The 22578-nt window shown below is 48.8% G+C and overlaps 1 non-coding gene across 1 annotated transcript; it reads right to left on the bottom strand.

Annotated features, from left to right (window-relative positions):
• Positions 1–17280: 17280 nt before the first annotated feature.
• Positions 17281–17387, bottom strand: LOC114514940. The gene has a single exon (XR_003686158.1). It is a non-coding gene; the product is annotated as a U6 spliceosomal RNA (small nuclear RNA).
• Positions 17388–22578: the final 5191 nt, after the last annotated feature.

Here is a 22578-nt window from a genome sequence, read left to right as displayed (position 1 = left end):
AGAGCTTGACGCTTTGATCATATTCACTGCTCTACCTAATGTAAGATTTGCGAAATTAGAATCCAATCCAAATAACACTGCATAGCTAATACATGCCAGGAGTTATGCTAAGCAGCCTGGCTTCCTGTGCTAATAATTATAACCAAAGAAGCAGCTTCTAGAATATTTGCCTTTAACGAGAAAAGGATACACAGGAACACCATTTACCATTCGGATGATTGTTCTCACCATGGACATTGGCCAGGTTGGTTCTTTAGCAGTGAATACCTCTTCATTTCATGAATTTATGGGACAAAATGGTACTGAATGTCTTTGTGGTGACAGACACTGTGTCATGTGTTGGAGAGACACATGCCAAGCATAATGGAAAGCAAGGAAATGAGAAACTCAGCACCTAAGGACAAAATAATTTGGTTTTGGATATCAATTTATTTAGATTTGAACATCTTTAGATGTGAACTTTCAGAAGGATTCAATGATTGACTGTGTGTCTTATTCTGAGAATTTGATAATGGGACGTTTTCGAGGTTGTGATCATTCTCCATACAGTTCGTTACTAGGGCATTGCAGTGCGGTCATTTAATGTCATTGCTGAGCTTTGCACGTGCTCTTTTGGACAATGTGGCTGCACCTATTGGGACTTGGGAAATGGGACAGGGAGCAAATTTTTAGCCTTGGTTCTGGAATCATCCTGGTGTTGACTGGAGCATGGTTTTGTTCTGACATATTTTTTAAAACGATTTTATTTATTTATTTTTAGAGAAGGAAGGGAGGGAGAAAGAGAGAGAGACAGAGAAATATCAATGTGCGGTTGCTGGGGGCCGTGGCCTGCAACCCAGGCATGTGCCCTGACTGGGAATTGAACCTGTGATGCTTTGGTTTGCAGCCCGCACTCAATCCACTGAGCTACGCCAGCCAGGGCTTTGTTCTGACACATTTCATAGCCTCCTGGAAGCGAAGTCTAGGTCCCCTATCAGGGTCCCATGAATGGAGTTGGGTACTGAAGGTGCAGCCTCTTATTCTGGTGATGGATCTCCTCTTGAGAGGACCGTGGCCACATTGCGGTTGACCACAGACTTCATAGTGAAGCAAAGTTGAGTTGACAGCAAAAAGCCAAAGAGTGGTGGGAAGGACATTTCTTCCCACTTCTGAAGTTTCCTTCTGTTAAGGAGACACAGGTTGGTCTCTGGTCCCCCTCTGCTCCGGGGGAGGTGGAGTCACCTATCCGGCTGGGAGCTTCGGGAAGAACAAGCTGGGTGGATTCGAGTCACACCCACCTTCTTCCTCTTGGGAGTGAGCTGCCCTCAGATAGCAGGTGTTCCCCTTGGTTCTTCTGCCTGGTCGGGGGGGTGAGCCCGCTAAGTGCACTTTGCCCACCTGTCTTTTGTTCTCGCCTGTTTCAGAGACTTCTGGAAACAAAACCCAAACTGTGCACCAGTGGTCTCAGGAGGCCCCAGAGGAACAGGGGCTGGCCAGCAGGTCCAGCTGGCTCCACAGGAAGCCTAGTCCTCCCATCCTTTCAGTGATGGTGAGAATATTCTGAACTCCTACCTGGGGCTCCTACTTTCCAATTTGAAATTCAAATATGAAAAAATACATTTTTTTTTTCTCTGTCAAAATCCCAACAATGGACCCTGGCTGGTGTAGCTCAGTGGATTGAGACGGGCCTATGAACCAAAGGATCGCAGTTCGATTCCCAGTCAGGGCACATGCGTGGGTTGCAGGCCACGGCCCCCAGCAGGGGACACACGAAAGGCAACCATACATTGATATTTCTCTCCCTCTCTCTTTCCCTTCCCCTCTAAAGATAAATAAATAATGTCAAATAAATAAATAGGTTAAAATAAAATCCCAACAATGGGATATAAAAGTAAAAGAAATCTGTTTGTATATAGTACAAAAATTCAGGCTGTATACCTGTGTGCTAATTTTGAGCACAGAGTACTATTGGGGAAGTGGAGGCAAACAAAGTCAAGTTTGCATCCTTCATGGTGCTGCGGCCCAGTCTCACGTCCTGGTGCAACTCCGGAACTCCCCTTCCCTAGCACCAGCATGGCTGCCCCTGTGACTTACACTTTCAAAAGGACCCTGAAGCAAAATAAAGATCCCAGAGTCTATCATTAAAAAGATAAAAGAAGTTAGCATTATTGAGCTTTTCTCCCGTGTCAGGCCTAAGTGCTAAGGTGATTTTATTTTTAACTGCCAATATTATGGGCTAGGTGATTTGAACATCCTTTTCTTTTCCTCTTAAGATGAAGAATGCAAGGTCCGCAGGGCAGGGGTGTCTTACTTTTTCTTTTATGGGGGTGTTGGGGGAGGTTAACTGGTTTTGCTCCACTTTGCGGTATCCCTACTGCCTAGATTAGGGCTTCATTCATTAGGTGCTCAGCACATTTTTGTTGAACAGAAAAACTCAAGGTCACTGACCCAGTGAGCAGAGGTGCCAGTGTAGGAGCCCAGGCGGTCGGATTTCAAGGCTCTCGCTCTGTCTTTTACATGGTAACATGCCTCCTGTACACGTCTGACACTTACTAGCTCTGGCATGTAGTGTTTGCTAATCATTCTAGGCTTACTGGCCTTGCGGCCGCTCCCCCATCCTGGGAACATCTTGCAAGAAACCCGATTCCCCCCGCACCTCCGTTGCTGTGTAGACAGTAGGGGTGGATTACAGGTGGGTTGGTTGCTAGGCTGCAGGGGAGGCAGCCTGTACCCCGGGTGGGTGGTGGGAAGGGCAGGTACGAGTTCTCAGCTGCTGGATTCAACTTGCCCCAGCAATTCCTCTCCCCACGTGCCTCCTTCTGCAGACCGAGCCAGTGCACCATCGCCGCTCCACTAGGGGGACCCAAACGCAAAGGAAAAACCTGTCCTGCCCTCAGAAGGCCCCGGGGTTCCTGGCCACAGCCCCGAGGAGAGGGCAGGGGCTCCACCAACCTCAGCACGGGTGCCCCTGCTCTGCGCTGGTTCTGCTTTCCTGAGCCTGATGGCAGCATTGACAGTCAGGGCTTCTGGCGTGAATCCCACCCTCGTGGGGCCAGGATGGCTCTGTTCCCGGCAGCCCCGCTGCTTCTGCCGGTGCTGACATAGGCATTTGTCGCGGGAGCAGAGAAGATGGGATTTTGAAGGGCTGCCAGCCTGGTGATGCGGCTGCTCTGGTCTCACGCGGGAAGCCCTGAAATTCAGATCTCGTGAAGGGGAGGTACTCCATCTTCCGCAGCTTTCTCCTCTTCCTCTCTAAAATCAGGGGCCCTGAGCCACGTGGACGGTTCAGTGTGAGGCCATTCAAAACTGAGTGCTTCTAGCCCTGGCTGGCGTAGCTCAGTGGATTGAGCTCAGGCTGCAAACCAAAACATTGCAGGTTCGATTCCCAGTCAGGGAACATGCCTGGGTTGCAGGCCACGGTCCCCAGCAACCACACACTGATGTTTCTCTCTCTCTCTCTCTTTCTCCCTCCCTTCCCTCTCTGAAAATAAATAAATAAAACCTTAAAAAAAAACCCAACAACAACTGAGTGCTTTTGTTCCTCCAGAAACAAGAACTGACGACGTGGTTCTCACCAGGGCAACCTGGCTTGTTGAGACAGAGAGAATGATGGATTTCGACAGTGACCCTTGCAGGGCTGGATGGATGTGGGAAATGTTGGGTGGTTTCATTTTTTTATTACTATTTTAGCACCGGGCTGCTGTGCCGTGGAGCGACGCCTCTTCTGCTTCAGAACAGCTTGCAAGCGTGCCGCGGGCACTGGGGAATCTTCTCAGCTGCATGTTTTCTGCCATAAAATCGGATACAAAGTTATGTCTCCCTGTGATCTCTAAGTAAATCATTTGATTTAATTTTTGTGGTAGAGGTTTTATTTCTTTTACAATCTCGTTTTTTTCCTTAAGGAGACTGTTATAGATGTTCTTCTCAATGTGACATGCTTAGCATCGTGGGCTGGAAAGAAACTGTAGCAGTGCAGGCAGAGACCCCAAACAGAACAGGCAGGGGAGGGGTTCGTGGTTCCTTGGCAGTAAAGATGGGGTGCAGAAGATGTAGGCATGAAAGCCAGGTGCAGCAAGTCCTTTCGTAGGCTGTATGCTCAAGGGGAATCCTTAGAGATTGTTCTTACTTAAAACTCTCATCTGACAGATGAGAAAACCGAGGTCCAGAGGGCAAATGAACTTGGACTTGGCCGGTCACAGAGCCGGTGTGCAGCAAAGCCCTGCACGCATCTGGTCACCACTCTTTTTATAATCCCACAGCCTTTTGCTGCCAGCTGAGGATGAAAGTATTTTTCCCCCTGTGGCCTTTCACTGTACATTATTCTGCCAAGGCAGCGCCTGGGGTAATGGAAGCGAAGCAGAGGGAGGGGAGAGGCAGGGGCCTTTGGCCACTGTGTGATGATAATAGTGTCCTGGCGGCTCGGTGCCCAGTGACCCGCAGCTGACGCGAAGGGGAGGTGGTGAGGAGCCCTTTCCAGGAGCCGCAAAAGGCTGAGGGCGCTGCCTGAAGCTTGTGTCCAAGAACAGAAGGTGCACTCAGCAGTCTCAGCCTAACCACCCTTTAATGATGCGGTGCAACGTTCTGGAAAACACCGCCTAGCATTTGACACATCCCGTACATTCTCTAAGCACTTTTGCACACCGCCCTGTCCTCACGGGATGCTGCCTGTGTCAGCCAGGCCCCTGGTGACGCTGCCTCACCTGAGCATCCAGAGGCCTTCTTGGAAAGAGGCAGGTGGGTCGCTCAATGACAGGACCAGGCTTCTGTGGGGACGAGGGTGCAGGAATGAAACGACAGTCTCTCCGGGGCCGTGCCTTGGCCCCACCTTGTCTCCGAATGTTTTCAGCTGATGTGTCGCTCTGCTCAGGGTCCCATGCCAGGGGAAGGTGTGCGTGTGCCTCGGCCTGTAGCACCCATGCATTCCTCGACCGGGGGTTGCTGAGACCTCTTGATGGGCGGCTTTTCTGAGGCTGATGCCTAAGCAAAATCTGAGGGCTCTTGGCAGCAGGAAGGGGAATGAATAACCTACACATATCCCCTCTAAATCCTAGGAGGTGGGATGCTGGATGAAATGGTGACCTCCGAGGAATACAGGGGAAACGTGAGGCTCAGAGAGGCGAAGTGACTTGCCCAAGGTCACACAGCTGTGTAGAGCAGAGACGTGTTATTTCTCCCGACCCTGTTCTTTTTACCGAGAGAACTGCTGGCATCACCTTGCTCCCTGCCCCTCCTCCACCAGGGCCCCTCCCCCATCACCGGCCATCTCTGGACCATGACGCTTATGCTCTTATGCCACTCCGTTCCTGGATCCCCACGTTTCTGGGCACCAATGGAATAAACCAAGGACTACTTCACTCTGTGTGCTAAGGGAAAGAATCTCTCCCAGACTGGCGCTCCAGACACTCTGCACGTCCCCTCCCACTTCTTATCCCACTGGCTAACTTATTGGTGGGGGTCCGGGACTCCTAGGAGGGAAGGTCAGGCAGACGCCCATGCAGATGTCTTGGAGACAAGGTCTGCCTACAGGCGGGGCCGGGCCACGGATTGATGGCCTCATTACAATATCATTACTCAGAAGTGGGTGAATCTTTGGGGACAGTAGTTCAAAAATACATGGTTCTCCACGATCCAGACAAAGGCCCATATTCCCCCTTTTTAGCTCTCTGATGGGCCGGTTCTGATGTCTGGGGGGCTGGTTTAAGAGAATTCCGAGTCTCAGGGAAGAGTGGAAAAGAGTGACAGGTCCTCCTGGTGATGTCTGCTGGGGGCGTGGCCTGGGGAGGGGTGGCGCGTGTGCTGTGGATGACGTTCAAGACCGAAGCGTGACCTGCTCTTCTCCCAACCTCCCCTTCTCGCTGCGTCCCCACTTCCCTGCCTGTGCTTAGTCTACGCTTTGGCACTGTGGTTTAAAACACTAAACTACCAGAAGCTAAACTGTCTCTTCAGGTGAAATTATATGCAGGAGCCCAACACACACAATAAAGGAAAAGACTGAGATGAGGTGGGAGGGGTTCAGAGTCTACTGTGGCCTTGAGCATCTGTCCTGGGATCTCCTGGAACTGACTGTCGGCTCTTCGTCAGACTTATTCCCCCTTTGCTTTCCCTCTCCCTGCTGCCTTAAGCTGGAATGACCTTGCCAGTCCTTCAAGGTCTCAGAGGTGACCTCTTCCTTAAAACCTTTTCTCGTACTCTCCAGCTGAGCACAGTCTCTCTGAAAGCAACAGCATTTTTCTTGAACTTCTCTGATGGCCTTTACAGTTGCTCATCTGAGTCCAGTTTACTCTGATACGTTACAGACACCACTGGGGAGGACCCTGTGTGGTGAGGAATCTCAGGTCTGTGCGGTCAACTCTGGTGAAAATGCTTGTATTTTAATGCATGACGTTTTGTACTTTGTTTTACAGCTCTGGCAAACTCTTCGCGGTTTTCTGCCTCCTACACCCACCTACACTTAACCTTTCTGAACGTCTTTGTTTTTTGTAAATTTGGGGTAATATTTATTATTGACTTCTGAGTTCTGAAGTGAGTTAATTTTATGTATGCAAAGTGCTTATAACAGTGCCTGGCTCAGCGGATGGGCCCAGTAAATGCTGGTTATCACTCTGGTTGTCATCACTGCTGTTACCTCAGTGCCACTCGGATCACACTTCCCCCCTCGACTTCATGCCCAGGCTCCTGCCCGAGGGGATGCCTGCCTTTGCTCTGTAGTGGGATGCGGGAGGAAGTGACCCTTTTGACTCTTGGCCTGGCCCCTGGGTGCACGACGTGAGAACTAGTCATGGCCTCCTTCGCACTCTGAGAACAGTTACACGTGTTGCACCTGCTTGGAGCAGCTTCCATTCAGCCAGTGAATTTTGCAGTTCCCAGCCCCAGCGTGTGCTCTGGGGAAGCGCTGACTTCCAAGGCATCCTGACAACGGCTCAGTGACTTCATTCAGGAATGGGCCGTCCTGGGGGAGGGACAGAAGCTCTGCCCCAGGAAGGCAGCAGAAAGCTACAGCCGTGTTTTCTCAGGCGGGGTTCTCTGGCGCACCCCATCTTACCTGTTCCCAGGGTAACACACCCTAAGCAGCAAGGGTGTGTTTTTTTGCTAAGAGACCAAGGACCTTTCGGGAACCTGCTCCCTGGAGGGGACAGGTGGGGAGCCAGCTGGCCCAGCCCTCTGCTAAGTCCTTCACAACATGAGCTCATTCAGTCTGTACTGCGCTGGAGCGGCGACGTCATTGCCCTGCTACCCCACCGGCCCCAGAATCAGCTCTCTCTCCTCTTCTCAGAGAGTTCTCAAGGCCACTGTTGCCGACAAAGGGGTCGGGTAAAAATCCATCAACCCTGCATTTGCAGACCTTTTGTAACAAGTAGACTGTTTCCTTTTTCTTTTTAAAGAGAAGGATAGATTCCTTGAAGGCAATAATGCTAATTAGGCTTCGCAGCCTCAGCAGGATAAAACGAGTCGACCAATCCACCTTGGGAAAGCCAGAGGTGGGGAAGAGTCTCCTCCCCAGCTGGCTGCACACCAAGAGATAGATCCTTATTTCACAGCAATTGTCTGCGGAAAGTTTCAGTAGGCAACTCAGGAGGAAAATCTGGCACGATTCCTAGAGCTGGACAGAGACGTTTGAAAACCCTTTCAGAAATTGTAACTCTGATGCCCCTTCCATCTGCCTCATTTCCTCGCTCACAGGATTCTCAGTGCACTGGAAGGCTCCAGAATGCTATGCCTGTCAGGTGGGAGGCATTGCTACTTCTCACAGCGGACAATTCGAAACCTCATGGACCCTTTTCTGACCAGACGCTTGGGGGCTGAGAGCTGTGTGATAAGAAGTGTAGAGACGTGCTTATGTTAATGGCTGTCCCTGTTCCATGTTCCTTCAAGGCAATCTGTGTCTCATGAAAGTGTAAAGCTTCATCTAGCACAGCCAGGGAGCGAAGGGCCAAGGGCAATGGAACTCTTTTTAAAAATCAAGAGGATAAGATTCTGAGGCTGCTCATAAGTATTTCGCTTCTGTTCTTTGCATTGGTAGGATTGTACTTACCTCACGCCATCAGGATAAGGCGTGGCTGTGTGACTGGCTATGGGCAATGAAATGTGAGTTACAGTGGTATCTGTCAGTTCTGGGAGAAAATGTCAAGAGCCAGGGCGATTCATCACGTTCTCTTTCCCTCTGCCATAATGACAGGCAACATTTGAAATGGTGACTAATTTTTAGCCTGGCAGTGAGAGTTAATTTTATGTATCCATTTGGCCAGTCTATGGGTCCAGTTGTTTGATCACACAGTCTAGATGTTGTTAGGAAGGTACTTTTTAGATGCAATGAGCGTGCACCGTATTTTCCTGTGTATAGTGCATACCCACGCTTTTGTGTGCATTGTACATGGGACTGTTATTCTCATTACTGTAGCCGTGGTATGTTATCATTATACCCATGTAATGTATGTCCTTATTTTTCCCTCAAAAATTTGGACGAAAACGTGTGCATAGACTTGAATAAAGCAGATTGCTCTCCACAATGTGGGTGGGCCTTACCCAATCAGTTGAAATCCTCAAGAGAGCAGACTTAGGTTTCCCACAGAGGAGGAGATTTTGCTGTAGACTGCAACCAAGAGTTTGCTGCCCTGTGCTGTTGAGACCCAGGACTGCAACATCAAACCTTATCTGAATTTCTAGCTTACGGGCCCATGCTACAGATTTTAAATTTGACTCACCACCACCATGTGAGCAAAATCCTTAAAATAAGCCTCTTTTTCTCTATGCATATGTCCTACTGATTTCTTTTTGTTGTTCTTCTTCTCTGGCCAATACATGAGGTGAGGATAGACTGGAGCAGAAACTTTAGCCAACTCATGAAGAAAATGTAGGCTGAGCAAGAAATAAGCCCTTGTGTAATAACCTAGACGGTCCTTACTGGTAGGGAACATAATGTGTTCCATTTGTGTGTTTTTTTTCTTATGGCTTTTTTTTTCCTAGGAGCCCAACTGCATCTCAGTTGGACCTCATGATTCAGCTTGGCTTAAACAAACCTGAAGTCATTCTAGTGACTTCAGAGTCAGAACAACGTGTTCTAAAGCTTATGGCAATTCCGTCATTTAGGATTTTGAACAGCAGAAAAGGGGTGCATTGCAGTGGCATCGGGTAGCTCACAGAATTAATGGGAAGAACGAGAAAACAGTTCATAAAAGAACAGGCGGGATGAGGGCACCGGGGCCCAGGAAGCAGGAATGCCTCGATGGTCTCCCTGGGAGAGGCTGATGAAGTGAACGGGCTCCTCCTAGAGTGTCATGTTTTTTTTTGTGTCTGTGTAGAGGGTGGTGGGGGTGCCATGAGGCAGCCAAAGGAAGAACACCTGTATGACTTGGCTTGCCTGGAAAAACACCAGTTTAGTCTGTCGTCCTGATGTCATATTGATAGAAGCCACTTTCATTCTTTAACATCTCTTAGTTTGGAGCGTAAGTCATGGGGTTGAAGACATTTGGGTTCCAAACCTAGATTCTGGCATTTCCCTTGGACAGGTGCACAAGTGACCTGCTTTTCTAAGTTTCCCTAAGAATGAAATGGGTATGAGAAGCATGGTCAACCCTCATGGATGAGTGAAGGCATGCGGGGAGGAACACGGCTTTGGGACCAGGGGCCCTAGGTTGAAGCAGCCCTTCACCTCTTCTCGCTGAACAGCCTGAGGAAAGCGAGCCCTCTCTCTGGGTCTCCCTTCCCTCATTGTTTGCATTGTACTAATGACAACATCTACTTCTGAGTGGGTGGTGGGTATGAAACGAGGACACCTAGATGGATGTGCTATGATAATTACATATTCCTTATTATCACTGAGAATGGCAATGATGACTTTCTTCAAAGTCCCACCTTACAACCATTCCTACCCATCTCTTTTCAGTTTGGGGGACATGATATGAATCAGCTTCCCTGACGTATCACGGCACAAGCCAGAGAAAGCTGAGCTGTATCTTTTGTGGTGGCCTCCCAGGTCTGGATGTGCCGTTGTTAGCAGCAAGGGAGTCACAGCAACAGGTAGGTGGCACCTTGCCCAGTGGGTCAGTGGGCCCAACAACACTGCTAGGTCCACTCTGACTTGCGCTTGCTGCACAGTGCGTGCGGGGCTATGTAAGCAGCACACACAGGCGCAGACACGTGATGGGGTGCGGTGTGCATGGAGCCCCACAGAATGGTGCAGTGCATGACTTGTACCATCGTGTAACTCTGGCATCCACCTCTCCTTCCATAGGCCTCTAAATTTTCTCCTTTTAAGTTGGTGTGTAGGCCAAAGTCCTGGCTTTTTTGTTGGGGTTTTTGCAGTGCTGGAGGCTGTGCTGGAGAGTTTTTCTCATCTTAGTCAACAGGGGGCCCCAAACCGAGGCAGCATGCAGAGAAAAGAACTGCAAAGGAGGCTGAAATCTAGGGGCCAGCAAGTGAACCCAGGTGGCTGCCCAAAGGGGCCTGAAGCAGCTGTCAAAGCTGGGAGGGGAAAGGAGTAACCCAAGAAAAGGGTAAAAGAAGAAGTTCAAGTGGATAGAGTGCAGAGGGAAGATCGGGTCAACTCCTGGGAGCAGGCAATATTTGTCTAAGATTTGCTTTAATGTGCTGGCTGAGGTGTAAGGGACTATTCAATCCCTGCCAAGTTCAAGGGCCAAGAATTTGGCTTGGCTCTTATACCAGACACCATCAAGCTATTGTTTATTTTAAAGGTTTTATCTTCTCAGGTAAAGGAAGACCCGAGGTAGGCATGACAGAGCTGGCACGGTGGATGTATAGAATGATCCAGGAGCAAAGGACTATTTTCATCTTTCTGTTCCAAGGTGTCCATCTCAAGGTTGCCTCATGGCCCAAGGAGGCTGCTGGAATGTTAGCTGTTACAGCAGCATCTCAGGTACCAGGATAGAGAATGGGAGGAATGTCAAAAAGGATAAAATTCCTGGCTCAGTCAGTTCCTTTTAAGCAATCCTTCTAGGAGCTCCTCACACTCCTGCTAACTGTCTTTGGCCAAAATTAGTCTCATGGCCACATCTAACTGAAAGAAGGAGGCCAGGAAATTCGGAATTTTTACTGAGTGCATTTCTGCCCCCAATACAATTGGGATGTTATTTCTAATGAGGAAGGGGGAAACGGTTATTACAGACAAGTGACAGCCTCTGCCACACGGGCCTTTTGCATATCTGTTTCTATGACTATTTTGGTTGGAATTGCCCCTCTTGAAAAGCAACGGGCAGGCGCAGGTGATTGTGCTTGGATACTGTTACTGCTCAGTCAGTGCTAACCGGGTTATTGAATTAGAGCCTTTGTTAAACCATTACACGGACTGAAGGGCAGGGGAAAATATGAGCCCCTCTGTTTGAAGACCTGGTGGTCAGGGCCAGAATAAACATTCTCTGTAACGTCAACCTGGCTTGCAGAAAGCCCAACTGTTCCAAAAGCTCAGCGTGGGTGAGAACTTGATCTTGCCTTTGTTGCTGCTTCAAATGACAGTTCCTCATTAGGACATTGTGTATGGTGGCTACTGGTGCCATAAGAAAGAGGTTTGTGATTCATGAAATGACTTCTTAGCCAGAAACGTATAATGCTGAAGTAATGAGGCAATGACATATATATATTTTTTCACATATATTCCAAGGCATTACCTGCCAGTGATTGCTCAAAGAAACTTGGCCTTGAGGTGGCATACCAGCATATGTTGAATGTTGCAAACTTTTTTGGGTCATCCAATAAGTGGAAAAGCCGGACCATATGTGTTAGTCAGATCATTAGAAGTTCAGCTTTGTTGATTTATGCTTTGAAGTGTCCATCATTAGCAGTAAGAAAAACCATTGAGCATATACTCTGATATAATTACGAGGGGGCAGCTACAAAGAGAAATGATATTTGGTCGTTGCTTTTGGAAACCTTACCATGTAGCACAGGAGATAAGATGCGGACGGCAGGGTAAACCAGGTGGAATGGGAGGAGGGCTCTGACAGGGAAGCGGTGGGGACAGAGAGAGTGGCTCCCACTGGGACTGGGAGGGGGGCTCCAGGGGGCGCTGCATGACACAGGTGAAGAGGGAAACCTCCAAGGATGCGGGAGCTTGGGACCCACAGAGAGAGAGGAGCTGAGAAAATAGATGCGCCCTCACCAGGAAGAGAGCTTCCTGAGCAAAGGCCGGGAGAGAAGACAGCCTCAGTGTCTCCAGAAGCTGCAGGGAAAGCCGGCTGGGTTTGCAGGGGCAAATGTCCTCAGGGGGGAGGGTCCCATAAGCACATATGCTTGGAGAAATAGTAGAGACTTCAATGAAATATTAGCATACCGAAAGCTCTGAGAAGGTCCTTTCTTTAATGGCAAACTTGTATCTACACTACATCCTCACTGAACATCACGGATAGGCTTCTGAACGCTTAACGAAACCAACTTTACTGTAGCTACATGACATTAAGAAGTAGTGGTGTTTGAGAACCTGCCGTATTTAACTGTGTTGAACAGGTAAACAAATTTATCTGGGCAGGAAAGACTTCTATCACCCCGACGCAGAGTGCTGGAAGTGCGGGTTAGGTCCGTGTCCAGGAGGAAGGAATGCGGCTGCGAGGCGGCTAGCGGTCCACTGGCGAGCACACTGCGGGAGGGGGACTATCCGCGCCACAGCGGGACAGGGTTCCAAGGCCCCGGCGCTCTCTTCCCTACCACACTGTCGACTGTTCATCCAGAAAGGAAGGAGAAGGCAATGGTCTTTAAACATTTTTGCCCTCGAATGCCCTAATAGTATTTTAAAAGATTATGTACCCCCTTACATATTCCTTAAGTTAACCTATGTTTCTCCTTCATAAATTTAAATAATTGCAAAGGGTAAAATGTCTATATCTTATCTTATTGGAAATGTAAATATAAAAGAATATGTCACTTTTTAAATTAATCCAGTGGCATAAGATTCCAGTCTTTTGACACCACCATCTAATTTAACAAAAAAAAAAAAAAAAGAAAGAAAAAAGAAACGTGGAGGAGCTTTTACTCAAGTGCAAAAAATTCCGAGACAGCATTAAGGACTTCAGCACAGGAGCGAAAAACGCTGGGTGGCCAGGAAGCCAAGGGAAGACCAGGGCAGCAGAAGGAAGGCCGCATAAGCTGACCTACGAAGGTCACCACCCCTGCACTCCGTACTCGAAAGTACAGGCAGCTGATTTTGTCTCTTCTAACTAACTGCCCACGTTGAAACGATGGACCCACAAGCGCATTTGATTGAAGTCTGACGGTTACACGACCTTTCCAGGGGTGGCAGTCCTGAGGACTGCTGCTTTCTCCCCCCACGGCGCAGGCGCAGGCGCCAACACAGTTACCAAGCAACGCGGCTGGAACGATGAATGCTAATGTGGAAAATTCCATTCCTGAACCCTTCACAAGACCCCCTTGTCACGTTAGCCCACTCCGTCTCCGGCTTATGAAAGCGGCCGAGCCCGGCCCGCCCCAGACCCAGTTCACAGGACTTTGCTGTCCTCTGTGTGCTCAAGCATGAGCTTAATAAAAATCTGTCTGGAAGTTGCTCTGGGGTTCCCCCTCGATTTCTGTCTTGGGGAACCCAAGAACCCGGACACGGGCAAAAATTCTGTATCACATCTTTGTACCTTAAAAACCACATTTTCATTCTTCTCCCATCGCAGAATTTTTTACTTATTGTAACATATTTTCATGTTTGGAGATCTTGTATTGATCAACCATTAAAACTTTTTGGCAATAAACCTATGTTTCCACAGCGAAAAATAATTATTTCTCGCAACTCCAAGGTTCCAAGTTATAAAGCAAATTTTGTTTGGATTGAATCATCATTGTAATTACTATTAGTTCACAACTGATTAAAATAACATATGTGTATGTGCTATACATTTTAATAAAGATCAGCCATGAGAGTAAAATGCTTTTGGAAATGCTTCTCTAAATGGTAAATATTGGTTGAGGTTATACTTCTCTATTAGTGGCTCTGCAGATATCAACATTTTAGATTGTCCTTTTGATCGGTACCTGGGAATTCTTGCATTGTATGGCTGAAAAGTGTGTCTTTTCTTTGTTGCAGAATGGGTGAAAACGGGGCAAGGTCCTGGGAAAGGAGAATCGGCTTGCTTTCTGATACACCTCGGTCGTGTACAAAAATAAGCGTTTGCTCACTGTAGACCTGGAAGTCGTTTCCTCTAAAATGGTTTTTCCTGTACCCGTCTGTGCCTTGGGAGGTTGTCACGTGGCTATAGCCCAGTTTGGAGACGGCTGGTGCGTAGAGAAGAGAAATGACCCTGATGGCAGGATGCAGGGTCATGTTGCTCCTAACTGGCTGTGTTCCCCTAAATACATTACTTACCCTCACGGGGGTCAGGCTCCTCCTGTTCCCCAGAGCTCCCCTCCCAGGACCCACAGTCAGACCCCCAGGCACCCTTCTGGGGACGGAGGTGATGATATCACCGAGTTTGCATTTATTACTGAATATCTCCACCCCATCATCTTTTCCGAGTAGTTGGATTTTGTAGTCGCCTCATCTCAACATATCAAACAGATTTATGAAATTAATCTTTGACCTTTGCAACAACTAGAAAAGAACTTAGATGAAGGGAATAGAGCTTTGGGGCCTTTCTTTTCTTTTCTTTTCTTTTCTTTTCTTTTTTTTTTGATCAGATGTTTGGTTTCCACAGCTTGCATGACTGATTCTGTGCTTCAATGACTCTCTTATAGCCTTAGCATGGAAAGCTGGAAAAATTCCCATGACATTTTCAGGAAACATTTATTATAGACGATTTTATATGGCTGGTCAGAACGGGCTAACTGATTTTTCACAAGAACGGGATCTGGCAGAAGGCCTGGCCTCCTTTGGCCCCCGTCTTGCCAAAACTCACTCCAGAGCTGACCTGGAGGCCCCTTGATGTCCCATATGAGGTCAGATTGAGAAACAGCTTGGGTGGGGGTAACCTTTTCACTTACAGTGAGGTAGGGGCCCTCTCCATACCCATGTTTCTGGGAAACCCAGGGCAAAGCTTGGTGGCTTTATGTTTCTGGAAAGAACATGATGTCCCATCGTATGTGGAAGGTTGGGGAAGTCCCGGAGGAGCCAGGCCCCACTCCATTCTCCAAGCTAACACGAAGGACAACGTAAGAAGATGGTTGCACACTCTTCTCTTCCTAATCTCCCCATATCGCTTGGGTTCCCCGGCCCAGCCCGGTGCTCAGCCTCAGCATCAGCCACGTTCCCCTCAGGTAAGGCCACTTCGACTCGACTCCATCAGAAGATCCATCCTCCCTCTGGCTCCCAAGGCAAAGACTGACAGGAAGCAGGAGGTCCCTAAGCCGCAGGAAGGGTTTAAATAGGATGCATCAGCATCAGATTGCAGCTTTAGATTCACTGCTCTGGCTGCAGCTGTGTGGAGGGTGTTCCGTTGTCATTCTGCCAGAGCAACCCGATGACTTCGACACGTGGGGGCTGCCCATGCTTTGCAGTGAACGCTGACAGTACCCCTGCCTTGTGGCAGAAGGCGGATGCTATCTTTTTTGGAGATAAGCAAACCAGGTTGCATTTCTGAAAATGGAGATTTTGTTTTAGAGGGTCTTCTTCACTAAGCCATCTGGGTAGGCCTTGAGCTCTGGACTCAGGGAGTCCAGGGTCCGTTTGCCCACACCTCGGATTACCGTGTGACTTTGGGCAAGTTCCTGACCTCATCTCAGCTTCTTCCTCATCTGCAAACCTGGGAGAATAATTGTATCTACAACACAGAAATTTTTGTGATGTTTCCGTTCCTGGCCTGTGTCAATATTACGCTATTTTCTTTCCTGAGCCGGTGCTGATGAAAGGGTGGGGGGAGGGGGAGACTGCGGTTAGGAGCGGGAGCGAAGGGGAAGTGTGTGTGCGCAGGGGCCGTGGGAGCGGGAGGGAATGGTGTCTCTGAGTCGGATGGGCGGAGATGCCACAGTTCTGCCTAAGACCAACACTGGTCCTATCTCCGTCTCAGGTCCAGCTCCGACATCCTAACTGCTGGCCTCTAGGTTGCTGGTGGTCTAAGGCTTTTGTTTGGCCCCAGGATCAGATGGATCTGTGTGAACAGCTGGTACCTTGCGGCCGGTGAAGCAGTCAGCGTTCTCCAAAGAAACAGAAGCAACAAGGTTGTGTGTGTGTTTACTTATTTTAAGAAAATTGGCCCGCAGAATTGTGGGGGCTTGGCAAGTCTAGAATCTACAGGATGGGCTGGCAGGCTGGAGACCCCCAAAAGAACTGGTGTTGGGGCCCAAAGGCAGCCTGCTGGCAGAGTCCCTGGTTTCTGCTGGGAGGAACTCAGTCTTTGTTCAGCTGATTGGCTGAGGGCCACCCACATTATTTAAGGCAATTTGCTTTATTCAAAGTCCACCGGTTTCAATGTATATCTCATCCCAAAAACCACCTTTACGAAAGCGTCCAGAATAACATTTAACCAAATATCTGGTTACCGTAGCCCAGTGGACATGTCACAGCAAGTCAGCCATCTGGTAGGCGTGCGCCACCAGGGGCCATGGGTTGGATTCTCTTATGCTTGACCCATGCCACTCAATCACTCATCTTCCTGATGCTTGGAGGGGTGTGTGTGTGTGTGTGTGTGTGATCCTTACTCTAGCAACCCCCTTCCTGATTATGTATAAGATTTTATCATCCGATACTACGTGATAAGACTTGCCTCGTTGGATGGAACCGAACAGCTTTCTGGGTAAAAAAGCCCACCCTCTCTAGGGCTGGTGCTGAGTGTACCTTCTATTATCGTGAACTGGCTGGAGGACAAATGCATGGTGTGCTGGGGTCTTTGACTTGGACGGATGTGCTGGAACGCATATGAGCTGGGGTGTGGGATATGCAGGGATCGTAACAGCGCAGCCCAGGTGGTAGAGAGGAAGCTGAACATAGTAGGTCAGCACTGGGAAAACCAACAGGCAGGAGCCACTGCCTCAGGGGACAGCCAGCCCGGGGATCTGCCCCCTCAGTGTGTAATCGACATGGCAAGTTCTTTTTTTTTTAATTTTTAAAAGATTTTATTTATTTATTTTTAGAGAGGAAAGGAAGGGAGAAAGAGAGAGAGAGAGAAACATCAATGTGTGGTTGCTGGGGGTCATGGCCTGCGACCTAGGCATGTACCCTGACTGGGAATCGAACCTGCGACACTTTGGTTCGCAGCCGGTGCTCAGTCCACTGAGCTATGTCAGCCAGGGCTGCAAGTTCTTTTTTTTAACAGTGAAAAGGCACGACACTGCTGTCGAGTGCCACACATCCTGCTTTGACTCACATTTTTTCTGAGCCCATAATCAAAGGGTGCGAGGACAGCCACGGGGGCACACTGCACACCGTGCGAACGTTTCACAAATTTGCGCGCCGTCCTTGCGCAGGGGTCATGCTAATGTTCTCCGTATTGTTCCAATGTTAGCGCACGTGCTGCCTAAGCGACCACTAGATGCGGTAGGTTCTCATGAGTTTGTGCAGCTGTGTGTGCGTGGACAGGGAGGTTTCATCTGAAAGGGAGGTTCCCCCCTCCTGCACCACCACAGTGGGAGGTTCCAGAAGGTTGGCAGGACTCTCGGAGCCTGGGCAGTAGGGCCCGAGCGGGAAAGAGAGCAGCATGAGCAAGGTTGGGAATGGGTCTTCATTGGGAAAGCTCAGGTTCAGGTGGGGAGGGAGCAGAGATGAAACCCAGGTCTGGGGAATGGCTAGAGCAGACCCCAGGAGGCGGAGTTAAGGGTTCTGTGGTTTAGAGGCGGTGCGGTGAGCCCAGGCCCACCCAGCACAGTCTAAGCGGCTGCAAGCAGTGAGACTCAGCTCAGACCTTGCCTGTTGTTGCTGCTCAGGCTTCTGGCCTGATCCTTACAGACTAGAGAGCGGGGGATGGAAACCGTGACAGATGCGGACATCACTATGGACTGTGCCAGGCAGTGAGCAGGGCCAACAAGTCTGTGCGTGGGAGAGAGTGTTGATGGGAGCGGCGCCCTTGCTCCTCAAGGCGCTTGCCTTGCACCCATCCTTGGCTGAGGCCGGGAATGTGAGAGTGGATGCAGATGAGGCAGTGGCCAACTCTTCCAGGAGAGGGCGCTCACGGCTTGTGTTTGTGTATGCCTGTGGGTTTTCTTCTTCCTTTTTTTTTTTTTTTTTTTTTTTTTTTGCTTTAATAAACAACTCATCCTATAGAAGATAATGTTTCAGAATTCATAGAAATAGGACTTGTCTTCTAATCTACAAAGCTGATTCTTGTGCTTTCATGATTCCCAGGAGATCACACTTCTGATAGTGAACTTTTTCCTCCTGGGATGTGGTGGTACAGGGAGGTGAGATGCACGTTACAGTCTCCTTGTCCCCAAGGAGACTGAACCCCTCCCCCTCCCCATGGAGCTCACAGTACGGCTGGAATTGAAGATCCATCTCCTGCTCTGACTCCAGGTGGACTCGGAGATGTAATGTGCTAGAGGTAAACAAGATGGTGTCACTGGGTGAGGGAGGGGGAGGAGGAGGGGGAAATTCATCGCCTGAAGCTTTTTTGAGGGAAGATGGAGACGTCAATAGAGCCTGAAGGAAAGACAATATTTACAGTGGAAACCACGTTTTCCTGAAGACTCTGAAATGGAAACATCACAAACAACTCAGTGGCCACGTTGCGCAGGACAGACCTTCTCCTAGGAGCTGTTTGAGACGGAGGCGTGGCCTGTGAGTCAGAACTCCAAGGGGAGAGGGAGAAGGTGAGAGGAAGGGACGGAACTTCACAAAAGCCTAGAAGTACCCCTGACTTCTGGACAGAAAAGGGTTCCGGTAACCAGTAACACAAGGCTCTGGCAAGTAGGAGGAAATGTTCTCCTTTGAAGTTATTTAAGGCAAGAGTTAGAAGAGGTGAAGTAACAACGCACAGCTTGGGAATCAATAAGTAATTAATCACACACTTGTATGGTACTTTATTGTTCAGAAAGCAGGGTCCCAGTGTGGGGATTTTTGATATTTCTGTTTAACAGATGAAGACCCAGAGACTTGGCGAAGTTAAGTCAATTACTTAAAATCTCGTAAATGGTAAGGGGCCAAATCCTATTGAGAAGAATGGGTTCTGGAACATTTCTTGATTTATTTTTAGCAAGTCGTGAAACTCTAATCTCTCTTTCTTCAATAAACATTTATGGAGCATCTATGTGTAGATATGAGGTATCTGATGGTTTTGGACACAGTTCCTTCCATCTGGGAGCTCAAAGTGTAGCGCATGGCTCTCATCTGGGGTGACTTTGCCCCCCAGGGGCCATATGGCAACATCTGCAGATATTTCTGGTTGTCATGACTGAGGGAGACGGGTGCCACTAGCATCCAGTGGGTACAGGTCAGTGATGCTGTCACATAGCTTTGAATGCATGAGACAGCTCCCCACCCCCCACCTCCACAGCCAGCAAAGAGTTATATCACCTACACTGTCCATAGTGCTGAGGTTGAGAAACCCTGTTCGTTCATTCATTCATTCAATCACATATTCTATTCACTTTTTGAGTACCTATAGTGGACCAGGCACTCTTCAATGTATAGATGACATGGTGGGGAACAAGACGGAAGAATCCCTTGTTCTCACGTCACGTTTTAGGTGAGGAGTGGAGGATGGCAGGGAGGGAGAGTCACACATTAACAAAGACACAAATTAGTAGCGCAGGAAAGTATTGGGGGGGGTGGAATAAGTATTCTGCAGAAAGTTCAGCTGTGTTGGTTTAATGACGTATAACTTGTGGGTTGCTTTTGGTTGGCTGATCATGGAAGGCTTTTTAAAGAGGTCGTGCTAATGACTAAATTGAATGGCAAGAAGCCATCTGAGGAAAGGGCATGTAGATCCAAGAGCAGAGCAAGTGCAAAGGCCTGGGGGAGAGAATGGTGTTGGGATGTAATTTCAAGGGACAGAAGAAAGGCCAGGCTGTTCGGGGTGTGGGGGGAGGGGAGAGAGTGAAGGAGGTGATACCGGAGAGGGTGGGTACTCCATCCTGTTAGGGCTTTCTTAGCCCAGACAAGCAATGCGGATTTTCTTCTAAAGCTTTACATGAAGCTGTTCTCATGGTGAAAAATAAGAAGGGTTATGAAGAAAAAGAAATAGAGTCTTGGGGACAAAGTGTCTGAGGAGTATGACATTGAATTTGATGGTCAGAGAGGGCCTCTGTGAGACCTTGATCTTAAGAAGAAAGCAGTTGTGAGGAGGTCATGGAACCAGTAATATCCCTAGGGTTCTGGGTCAAATCGTGCCCCCTCTAATTCATATGTCGAAGCCCCAACCCCTGGTACTGGAACATGACTGTTTTTGGAGATAGGACCTCCAAAAGGTGATTGAGTTAAAATGAGGCCAATAGAGTAAAGCTTAATTCAATCTGATCGGTGTCTTTATGAGAAGGAGGCATTTGGACAAAGACACACCGGGGTGTGTGCACAAGGGAAGGACCATGTGAGGACACAGAGAGGAGGTGGCCGTCTGCAAGCCGAGGAGAGAAGCCTCAGAAGCAATCAGTTCTGCCGACACCTCGATCTTGGATGGTCAGCCTCCGGAACTGTGAGACATAAATTACGTTGTCCAAGCCACACAGCGTGTGGTGAGTTGCTATTGCTGCTCCAGCAGACTGGTCCATCTGGGGTTCACCTTTCCGATCTGTTGAATAAAGGGCCATTGAGAATTTTTAAATTAAGTTTCTTTCCATTTCTAAGAGTCTTTGAGTCTAAGAAATACGTGAGCTCCTTCTCAGGGCTGCCTGAACTCTTGTAGCCTTAGCTTCCTTCCATCATCTGAGAACGGGGGAACAGTTGTGGGGGAAGGAGAGCAGCCCTGGGGAGGGATCTGGAGTTTGATGCAGATTTCCCATCAATTTCAAAGGGCGCCTAGGCTGGGAGTGTTGCCCAGTCACTCTTCTCCCACATAAAGGGGATTTGAAACCCCAGAGGGGGGTCCATGGGATCACAATGACTCGTTATGTCACCCTGGGGGACAGGAAGAATTCTGTGCCAGAGTCTCCAGAGGGGAGATGGAACTTCAGGAATTTTCTCCTCGAGACTTGGGGGCCTTTCCCCAGAGACCACAGAGGACTGTCGGCTCCCCTGGCGCTGGCTGCACGCACCAGCCCAGGCACCGCGGGGCCCACTTGCCGTGTGAAGGAGCCTCTTTGGCTCCTCTTGTCCTTTTGCTTCTGGTAGCGAATGCTGGAGGGTGAGACCGGCCCCAGGACTCAGGAGCTGGGCAGGTGAGGCTTCTTCCAAGCTCACGGAAGCCCTGCTTGCGGAAGAAATCTCTGACCTAGCAGGAAGTGCCATTGTCCTCAAATGGTGGATGCTGTCTGAGCAATTAGTTTTGTTTTTAACTTTTTTTGTTACAAGCTGAGATGCATCAGAACATATTGAAGGGGAAGACTGTACCTTGACGTCCCGCCTTTCATATCTAACCATCTGTCCAAATACTGTAATTCAACAAGTATTTACTAAGCAATTCACATTGCTTGCCATTTGGGGGAGAAATAGGTGGGGAGGAGACATGGACCCTAAACCAGTATTTGATTGTGTGTGTGTGTGTGTGTGTGTGTGTGTGAAATGTTTGAATAAAGTGACTTGCAGGGAGTAGTGGTTCATTAAGTGGGTAATGAATGAATGAAGGAAGGAACACATGAATGGCTTGGACATTTTATACTTTAGGTTCCGTTTCTGCTTCTGCTTCTGTTTACTAATATAAAACCCCAGCCAGCACTGAACAATGCTGCATCCCCAACAGCCAGAATAATACCTAGTACATAGAAGCATCCAACAAATACTTAGATGGGTGAATGAATGGCTTTAGAGAATAAATGAACTTCTCTGGGGGGTCTCATTCATTTATTCAGCACACGTGTGCTAGTTCCATGTGGGGTTCTGAGGATGCAAAGGTGACCCATCTGAAGTCCCTGTCCTCCAGGAGCGGTTTAATGGTAAGCAAGCATACAGTTCAGTGCATGTTGATGACTTCTATGACAGAGGAGAGCACAGCAGTGCTGAGAGCACGGGGAAGCCGGAGCTCTAGCTTAGGAGGAAGTGAGCCCAGTAGGAAGCAGGTGAGGAAATCGGATGAGTGAAGGCACGGTGCTCAGAGGTTCGAGAGGCCTGGGCTGCAGGGCGTCCAGTAGGGCTGGACTGTGGGCACTTTTCTGGGGGAGTGACAGGAGATGGCATTAAAGAGGCAAGTCGGGCCAGATCATGGGAGGTGTTCCTGCTCACAGGTGTGCACTGTACTTGGATGCAGTGAGGAGTCATTTAGGCCGGGAAGTATCAAGATCTGCAGGAACAAGCATAAAGGACACATGGACAAAAACAAGGGGTAGGGGTGGGAACAGGAGGGAGGTGGGGAGGGTGAAAGGGTGGGCTGAGATGGGGGTAAAAGGCAGAAAACTGTAGTTGAACCACAATTAAAATAAAATTTAAAAAAAGAAAGAAAAGTAAATGATCAAAGAGCGGCACGCCAGTCCCTGAAAAAAAAAAAGAGATATACCTTAGAATATACCTCTGATGGCAGAGGGGAGAGTGACCTACTCTTGGAACAAGAAGTGGAAGACCCTTGGGGAAGTTACCCCAGTAACCCAGGCAAGAGATGACCTTCCCGGGCAATCCGAGGATGCAGATATTTAAGAAGC

This window comes from Phyllostomus discolor, chromosome 7 (genome assembly GCF_004126475.2).
Source record: "Phyllostomus discolor isolate MPI-MPIP mPhyDis1 chromosome 7, mPhyDis1.pri.v3, whole genome shotgun sequence".
In the NCBI taxonomy this organism is placed as follows: Eukaryota; Metazoa; Chordata; class Mammalia; order Chiroptera; family Phyllostomidae; genus Phyllostomus; species Phyllostomus discolor.
The sequence above is the reverse complement of the archived record's forward strand: the minus strand, read 5'-3'. Positions and strand labels throughout refer to the sequence as shown.